A 9,379-nucleotide genomic window follows, 5' to 3' on the forward strand; every position below is an offset into this window, starting at 1 on the left:
CCACACAGCCATGCTCACGTTTCTCATATTTTTAGTCTAGGGTAAAGGTTGTGACCTATGACCTTTATAGGTTCTCAATGGTTGGATAAATATAGTTGGTTTGTATAGGAAAGAAATGTGGGCAAGCCAGTAAGGGAGCATATGTGGTCGTTTGATAGGCTAGAAATAACAGTCAAATCTCCATCATAGTATATGCTACAGTCTTAAGGAAAGGAAACCCTAGAGATTATGGTCCTAGATAAATCGCTATAAAGACAGGATGATTAGGGTTGAAATGTCTTACTCATGTCTGCTTGGTCATTACAGAACTAGGGTCCAACAACAATAACATGTAGTGAATTCTAGTAAGGAAAGATTAAAAAATGGGGGAGGGGAGAATTGGTTGAGGTGGTACATACCTAGCAAGTACAGATATTTAAAATAAAATGAGCTAAGGGAAATAACTCAAACGGGCCAATGTTATTTATTGGGATAAATAAGTTAAGGCACTATGTACTGAATGCCATTTGCAAAGAGAGCTCATTGAAATTTCCACTCTTAGATGGGAAATGAAAGCCTAACTACAACAGTTAACAATTCTGGAAAGGGGAGATAATTTTAAGGCATTAAGAATTAATCCTTATCATTTAACGTGTGTTGCCCATGCTGGTATAATCAAATTCAAAGACTCAATTTTCAAACATCTCACCAAAAATGGTATATTACTAAACTTAATCATGCCTTTAAATCAATATATAAATAGACTTAAGTGGCTATCTATGAGCCAAGAAAGAAACTTTCTATGGTCACTTGATTTGCTGAAAATAGCAGCCAAATTTCCCTTAATTCACAACCTACCATTTTACATGCAGGAACAGAATTTATTTGCTATATGTCTGAAAAAAAACATAATGGCCATGTTCAAAACATCAATGATTATGTGCACACATGCATATGATACAATATATAATAGTGCCAGTGTTTACTGTTAGATGCATGACTGTTACTGATGAATTTAGGGTTCCATATTGAATATAATCTTCCTGTCTACTTTGAGTAAAGTGATGTGGTTACTATATATATATATATATACATACAGGATGAGGTGAATAAATTATGCAAATATGAAAATAACACTTTCAACTCATTTTAACAGGTATATTTATCAAAATTACATAAAAATATTTTGAAATGCTAAAGAGTAAATTTATTCAATAAAATCATCATTGGCTTCAACCACAGCCTCTAGATGCCTTCTGAATCTCCTGCAACTCTTCTAGACAGTCTCCTTGATTAAGTTGTTGGATGGTGCCATAATCCTTGCCTTCAGTTCATCTTTGGTGTTATAAGCAGTTTTGTTGGTCTCTCACTCAAATGCTCCCCACACACAATAACCAAGGGGGTTGCAGTCTAGGGAGTTAGGTGGCCAGATGTTAGGAGTTGATGTGGTCACAGAAATTGTCTGACAGCCATGACTGGGTTCTCCTGCTTGTGTGTCATGGTGCAGAGTCCTGTTGCCAGACATAGGGTCTTCCAGCAGTCACCCTCTTGATCCAGAGCAGCACTACCTCCTCCAGGCACTTGATGTAGGCCTCCATGTTGAGTCTGAAGCTGTGTGGGAAGATGAATGAAGGCATAACATCGCCATCACTAGTGATCACTCCAAACACCATGATGTTGACTGGATGTTTGATTTTTTATCACTCTTGGTACATGTTTTGGGGATACAGCAAGCCAATGGTTGTTCTGTATGTTCACCATCTGATCCTGGCAGAAATTTTTCTTGTCTGAGAAAAACCAAAGCATGTTCGGTTGGAGGGGATGTTTGAGTTTGTTGAAAAACTTTGTAGTGCAGTTTTTCTTTTTGTCCTTGATGGCTTGGGATGAAAATTGGCCATTTCTCATTTTGTATAAGAAATACCGAATGTCTTTATGCACTCCCTGCCTGATAAGAAACTCAGACTCACATGTTCCTGGCAATGGACCTGATTGAATTGGAGGGATCATTGTTAATCGTGGTCTGGGTCTCACCAACAAATTCAGGAGTTCTTTTCTTATCAGAACAAAAAGAGTGGGTTTTCCAAGCTGCCAACTCTTTCCATATCCTCTGCATTGTCCTCAGATTGACACACTGAAATGTTCATATTGAAGCTTCCGGCATTAATGCCAAGCAGTACAGCATGTCATTTCCAAATTTCTGACAGAGTGAATTGTGTCATAGTGCTGTTTTTCTCACAGACAGTGCCCAACTGACCCAACGATAATATGTAGTTGATAAAGTCAAAAACAATGTGCAAACACGAAATAAAAAATATAAAATAGCAATAATTTACCCATTGCACCCTGTATGTATGTGTGTGTGTATATATAGAGAGAGGCACAAGGTTGGTTGTGTAGGAATGGTGATTGCTTTGTAATCTCACGACTGAGTTCTATCTCACTGCATGACACCTTGAACAAATATCATCTCCCACAACCTTTGGGCCCAACTAATTCCTTCTGAGCTGTATTAGTAGACAGAAACTGTATGGAAGCCTATCAAGTGTGTGTGCTTGTGTAAACATCGATATTTCATGTCTTTGCATGTCACCATCTGAGCAAAATGGTAATGCCTTGACTACATTCCCTGCTTATGATACATCTTGTCGCTTCATACTTTCAAAGACCAGTAGAATGTAAAATCAGTTTCTTAAAAACAGTTAAAAGGTTGGTGACTATAAAATACTGTCTCAAGTTTCCATCCAACTCATGCTAACAGGGAAAAACAGACGTAAAACAAACAAACAATGGAATTGTATATTAGAAAAAGAAATAACATATTATATATCGGTTTATTATGCGCTATTACAAGTATGGTTGTATGCTTAAAATGCTTGCTTCCCAACCATGTGGTCTCAGGTTCAGTCCCACTGCACAACACCTTAGGCAAGTACTTTTTACTGTAGCCCCTGCCAAACTAAAGTCTCATGAGTAGTTATGTGAAATTTAACAAATAGGGGCTTAACGGGTGAGATGACGAAGTAGAATTAAGATAAAAGGAAATAATAGTAGATTAGAGACCTGATTAATCTGTATGACTGTATGGGAGAACAGAGCTTAAATGATTGATTCATCACCATTTTGTGTAAAAATAATTATTTGTTCATTTGTTTTCCATGCTTGTATGAATGGAAATAATTTCTATGGTTGGGTGACTTTCATTCTGCTTATCACTGACAGGAGTAACTTCCTTACTTGTACTTTTGGCTACATTCACCCTGGGCGGGTTGAGTCGGCTTCTTCTACTCATGGAAGAAGTTTCGTGGGAATATGTGGATTTCACAAGCGGTCCCCCACAATCCCGCATGTGGAGACATCCTGTTTGCTGCAGATTGTCCGCAGACGCAAGAACAGAACGACTGAGGAGCTGCCGGTTGCCGAAGCAAACACTCCAAGTATTTTCACCAGAGCTCCGTCTGCCGGGTTGTGGCCTTAATACCACTCGGTGCCAGACCAATCCGCCTTGGGTGGCCCTACCAGGAACTGAAGTTCCCAACGGCATAGCTCTGACACTACCCGTTGCCAGCGTTCCCACCACGGTGAGGAGGGGATGGACTTTGGGGACACATAGGAGTAAGGTTTTTTTTTTTATAACTAATGAAGTAAACTGAAGGACACAGATTTAAGTACACACAATAGCACATTAATTTGAACTCATGGACTATGTAGCCAGAAGTCTAGCACCTTAATCATCAGGCCATATCTTGTATTCCAAGATAACCAGATAAAATGTTGATATAGTTGTAGACTATGGGGTTCAGTTACAAAAAATTGATAGTTCATATTAAGTTGAACCAAATTCTCTAAGTTTCATTGCTGTGAAGAATAAAAAGTCTAATGTTTGTTGGAGTTTTACCCTTTAAGTCTTTTGATATCAACTTGCCTTAGTCATTGGTTGTAGAATATAAACTTACTGTTTTAAAGCAATGTAAATTGAAACCTATCAAAATTTCATGTTAATTTGTGTTCCAGCTTTTGTAGTGAAATTATTTTACTTAATTCATTAGTTTCAAAATTAACTGAAACAATGTCAGTATATTTCAACAAAAATAAGATAACAAAAGGGTTAACACAGATTATTAGCTTAATGTGAAGATGTTGATCTAGCTGTTGGCACATTTTGCAAACTTTCCTTCAACTTAACCTTTTAGCATTCAAATTCCTTTGTCAAATGTATTGCTTATTTACTCACATTGCTTTAAGTTAATCACACATTATTTTGGAGCTTCAACATTTCAATGGTGCGTTTGTATAGTTTGGATCTTTACATTTTGATCTACGGATTTAAAAAAATAGTTTTTTGTAACTAAACACTTTCAAACTTCGTATACTGGTAGAATGTGTCATAAAACATCTTTTACTCTTAGCATTTTATATTTACAAAGTTATTTCATATTAAAGTTCTCATATTTCGGTAATTTCAACCAATCAATGATGTGTATTCAGCTGAATAGAATTACTGCTGTTGTTTGTCAACAAGAACTTCCAGCAATGTATATTTCGTTTGTCACTGTTATTTATGACAAACCTAACCTCAAAACCAGTACAAACGCATGAACGATGTCATAAATAACAGTGACAAACGAAAAATACACCGCCGATAGTTGTTGACAAACAACGGCAGTAATTTTATTCAGCTGAATACACATCATTGATTGTTTGAAATTACCGAAATACAATAACTTTCATGTGAAATAACTTCGTAAATATAAGTTTTTCTCAAAAATGCTAAGAGTACAAGATGTTTTATATGACACATTCTACCAGTGTCGAAAGTTTGAAAGTGTTTAGCTACGAAAAATTATTTTTTAAATCTGTAGGTCAAAAGGTAAAGATCCTATAGTTTTAGAATGAGATTGTAGAGTAGGTGTGATAGTTTGGATCTGGTCAGTTTTAACATAAAACAGGTAGAATATATTTGGGCTAGATTAAATGCTAAAGGCTTAATTGCTGCTATCACAGGTCTTCAATAGTTTTGTCAGATCCCTGACTTTACAACACAGAAATATTAGCTGAACAAGTGTGACACATTCACTCCATTTTAGCTGAAAACTAAACATTGTTTACCACTTCTTGGTTGAGTGGTTCACAGGACACTCATCCTGCAGCTAAGGTATAATTAACTAGAATAACTACTCAGTATCTGTCTGTGTCATAAAAAGCAACTAAAATTAAGAACATCTAGCCATAAAATACTGTCCCTCAAAAGTTTCATCCAAATTAAGTCTGCATTGGAAAAGTGGATGTAAAAACAATGAAAATGACTGAGGAATCAGTGCTAACACAAAGCACAGAAAATTAAAGAAAATGAAGGGAACAATAAGCAATATGCAAATGTAGTTGATGAAACGCTTTGCAGTGTTTATTGCAGTTCTTTATAATCTGAGTTCAAATCCTGCCAAGGTTAATTTTGCTTTTCCTTTCTACAGGATTGATAAAGTATACTCTTTTACTTGTTTCAGTCATTTGACTGTGGCCATGCTGGAGCACCGCCTTTATTCTTTGTAAGCCTAGTACTTATTCTATCGGTCTCTTTTTTGCCGAACCGCTAAGTTATGGGCAAGTAAACACACCAGCATCGGTTGTCAAGCGATGTTGTGGGGACAAACACAGACACACATACATACATATATATGACGGGCCTCTTTTCAGTTTCCGTCTACCAAATCCACTCAAGACTTTGGTCGGCCCGAGGCTATAGTAGAAGACACTTGCCCAAGGTGCCACGCAGTAGCACTGAATCTGGAACCACATGGTTTGTAAGCAAGCTACTTACCACACAGCCACTCCTACGCCTATGAGAATTGCAGATTTATAAGATTGTTAGTAGGTCGGATGAGATATTCTGCCATATCTGCCCTGGCTCTTGGCATTCCGAGTTCAAATTCCACCTAGGTGCCAACAACTAGAGGTGAGTCAACCTGGTCTCAGAAGTAACCCTACAAAACTGGCCAACATAGATAATAGGCCCACAACCAGTATAGACAAGCTGGCCATGCAGTGCTGACTCTTTTGCATTCAGCAGTGGACCAAAAATAGGTGAATGGAATAGAATATATAGATTTCATAAATATGATTGTGTAGGTTTTCTCATTTCATGTACATATTTCTCACACACATTCAAATACACACACCTATCATGGCAATGAAGAAGCTTCCACATGTTTAATCAGCCTGCTTGAAATAGCAGACAACTCCCTCAAATCTAGTACAGTGATTCTCAACCAGTTTTTACCTATGATTCCCATTTTACTCAGTGGGTGGGACCCTTCTAGTCATTCAATGTCTAAAAACTATTATATTTTTATGATTAAATATTATTAGGAATTGTATAAAAAATAGTTTAAATATTTTGTGTATTGAAGAAATATAACCAGTTTATATTGCACATAAATTTTAACATCTCATATGGACCCCCGGAGGTGCAATGGCCCAGTGGTTAGGACAGCGGACTTGCTGTCCGAGGATCGCGGTTTCGATTCCCAGACCGGGCGTTGTGTGTGTTTATTGAGAAAAAACACCTAAAAAAAGCTCCACGAGGCTCTGGCAGGGGGTGGTGGTGACTCCTGTTGTACTCTTTCGCCCCAACTTTCTCTCACTCTTTCTTCCTGTTTCTTGAGTAACACTGCGATGCACTGGCACCTCATCCAGCTAGGGGGAAACACATATGCCCAGAAACCGGGCCCATGAGCCTGGCCAGGCTTGAAAAGGGCGCATAAATATAAAATATGGACCCCCAAGGGTTATATGGATCTGGTTGAGAACCTCTGGTCTAGCATCTTAAGAAAAACAATAAAAGGCATACATAATGCCCCCCTTCTACTCCTTGCATATGGGTGGGTTCATGCCATACTCTACTCAAGCATTCATGATGCACACACCACTTAGCTTTGTTTTGTCAAGTTCTACCACACTCCAAGCCCTACACTAATTACTATCCCCAGTCCTTCCACCCAAAACGTTGTCCCTCTGGAGTTCCGTCCCAGCTCATGCCTTTTCTACAGCTATTAACTTACAAAGGTTTGAGAGGAACATTACTGACATCAACCTCTCCAAAATAGTATGGCTTAAAAAGGTAATAGGCACTACCCCTTCCTCAAAACCCAGTAAGAAAAAATTTTGAAAAAAGTAAAGTATAATTCTAGACAGAGTAGGATGTGAAGACACATGGCTCAGTGGTTAGAGCATCGAGCTCATAACCATGAAGTAGTGAGTTTGGTTCTCAGACCAGGCTGTGTGTTGTGTTCTTGAACAAGACACTGTACTTCACATTGCTCCAGTCCACTCAGCTGTAGAAATGAGTTTTGACGTCACTGGTGCCAAGCTGTATCGGCCTTTGCCTTTCCCTTGGATAACATTGGTGGTGTGAAGAGGGGAGGCTGCTATGCACAGGTGGCTGCTAGTCGTCCATAAACAACCTTGCCTGGACTTGTGCATTGGAGGGTAAATTCTAGGTGCAATCCTAAGGTCATTCATGATCAAAATGGCTCATTACCCTACTTCTAAAAAAAAGATACACTATGTCTGAAAACAAGACCATTTATTTTACATGATTACGATCTTATGTTAACTTTCAAGTCTTTCTCAGTTATCTCCCTTTAGGCTGTAACTATTTTGAATGGTGAATTTGTTAACTTTGGCTTGTACTGCTGTTACTAAATTTTCTACCGCCATCTTCACATTCCATGACTGTGAAGATGGCTGATCCCAATGGATCGATCCAGTACCGGAAAAGGATTCTGGATTATTTTTCCCTTTTTTTTTTTTTTTACTTAATTTTTGAGAGTGGTCAAGTTCATTTTTAGTATTCTCATTTGTGAGAGCAGTCAAGTTTATTTAAGATATTCTCATTTTAAAACTCATCTCTGGCTAATCGTTGAGAAGATGTTGATGTTGCCTTGGCAGAGGTTTGCAGTCTCTGAGTGCTCTTGTTATTATCAACCGGGAGAAATTCAATGCATAAAAGAGTATTCGTCTAACTATGGAGCTACATCAGTGAATCAAGTGCCTAAAGCTTTGTGTTGATACGTACTTTAGCACAAAGCTATTGCTTGGAGTCATTGATTTAGCTTCACAGCTGTTAATATGTGTGTGTGTGCAAGGGGGTGAGCTGACAAAATTGTTAGCATGCCAAGCAAAATGCTTAGTGGCATTTCATGTCTGTACATTCTGAGTTCAAATACTGCTGAAGTCCACTTTGCTTTTCAATCTTTTAGGGGGTTGATAAAATAAGTACCAGTTGAGCACTAGGAACCAATGTAATCAACTTACTCCCTTCCTGGAATTTCTGGCCTTAAGTCAAAATTTGATACCTATGTGAGTGTGTGTGTGTGTGTTAGGGTAGCTGTTTTTTATTCCTATTCCCTGTGATTTATCAAACTTCAGCTTTATTCCACCCCTACCTTACTATTGTTTGCACCCTCTCAAAGTAAACCCTTATGCTGTTATGAGTCACTTAATATTGAAGACTTTTGTTATCATGTAGTGTGTCAAATAAGGGTATCTGAAGCATGCATTTATTTTTTGTTTTTCTTTTCACAGTCAAAGGATTTATCAGGTTACTTGTATGAAAGGAAAACAAGATGTGATTGAAATTCTTGTATCACCCTGCCACCTCACCTTGCCAACAGCTTATCATTCCATTCAGTGTTCACATACCATATCCACCCTCAATAGATCAGTCTATGTTGACATCAACACTTTGCCTCAAATTGTCTTTTTCTTTCTTTTTCCCACTGGAATGTATATTATCTAGAAGCAGTAACAATTTAGATTAAAAAAAAAAAAAATAATTGCAATAACTAAATCTTTCATTCCTTCCCAATTCATCTACCCATTAACCATACTTGTCTGTTGCATGAGGGACTAATTGAAAACTGCTATGGACTGTATCCTTTATATATGGTACCAAATGAAAAAGGATTTTTAAAAAAATGAAAAGTATTGTATTTATGCTTTTGTCCAAAAACTTGCCATTTTAAGAAATATCTTTATAACAAAGAAAAAAAACGTTGTTATGGAAAATTTTGAACATTCTGCTTTTTAAGCTACAAGAAATAATATTTTATAAAGATTGATGTAACTCTTCATGAAGGCAAATAGACAATTAGAAGAGTGTGATGCAATTTGTAATAGAATGTTTATTTAATGGTTTTAATGATTTTTCAACAGCTCATCTGACTTCTTCAGGCTCAAAATGTAAAATGAGAACAACTATACAAACAGAAATTCAAAATACAAACGAAGAAATTCTGCGTTCCTATTCTGATAGGATGACATCAATAATTTTCAATTTTGTAACTGGTAAATGGAAGAAAAAGAGAAAAAAGTTACAAAATTGAAAACTATCAGAATAGGAACA

This window comes from Octopus sinensis, linkage group LG15 (assembly GCF_006345805.1).
Source record: "Octopus sinensis linkage group LG15, ASM634580v1, whole genome shotgun sequence".
NCBI lineage: Eukaryota > Metazoa > Mollusca > Cephalopoda > Octopoda > Octopodidae > Octopus > Octopus sinensis.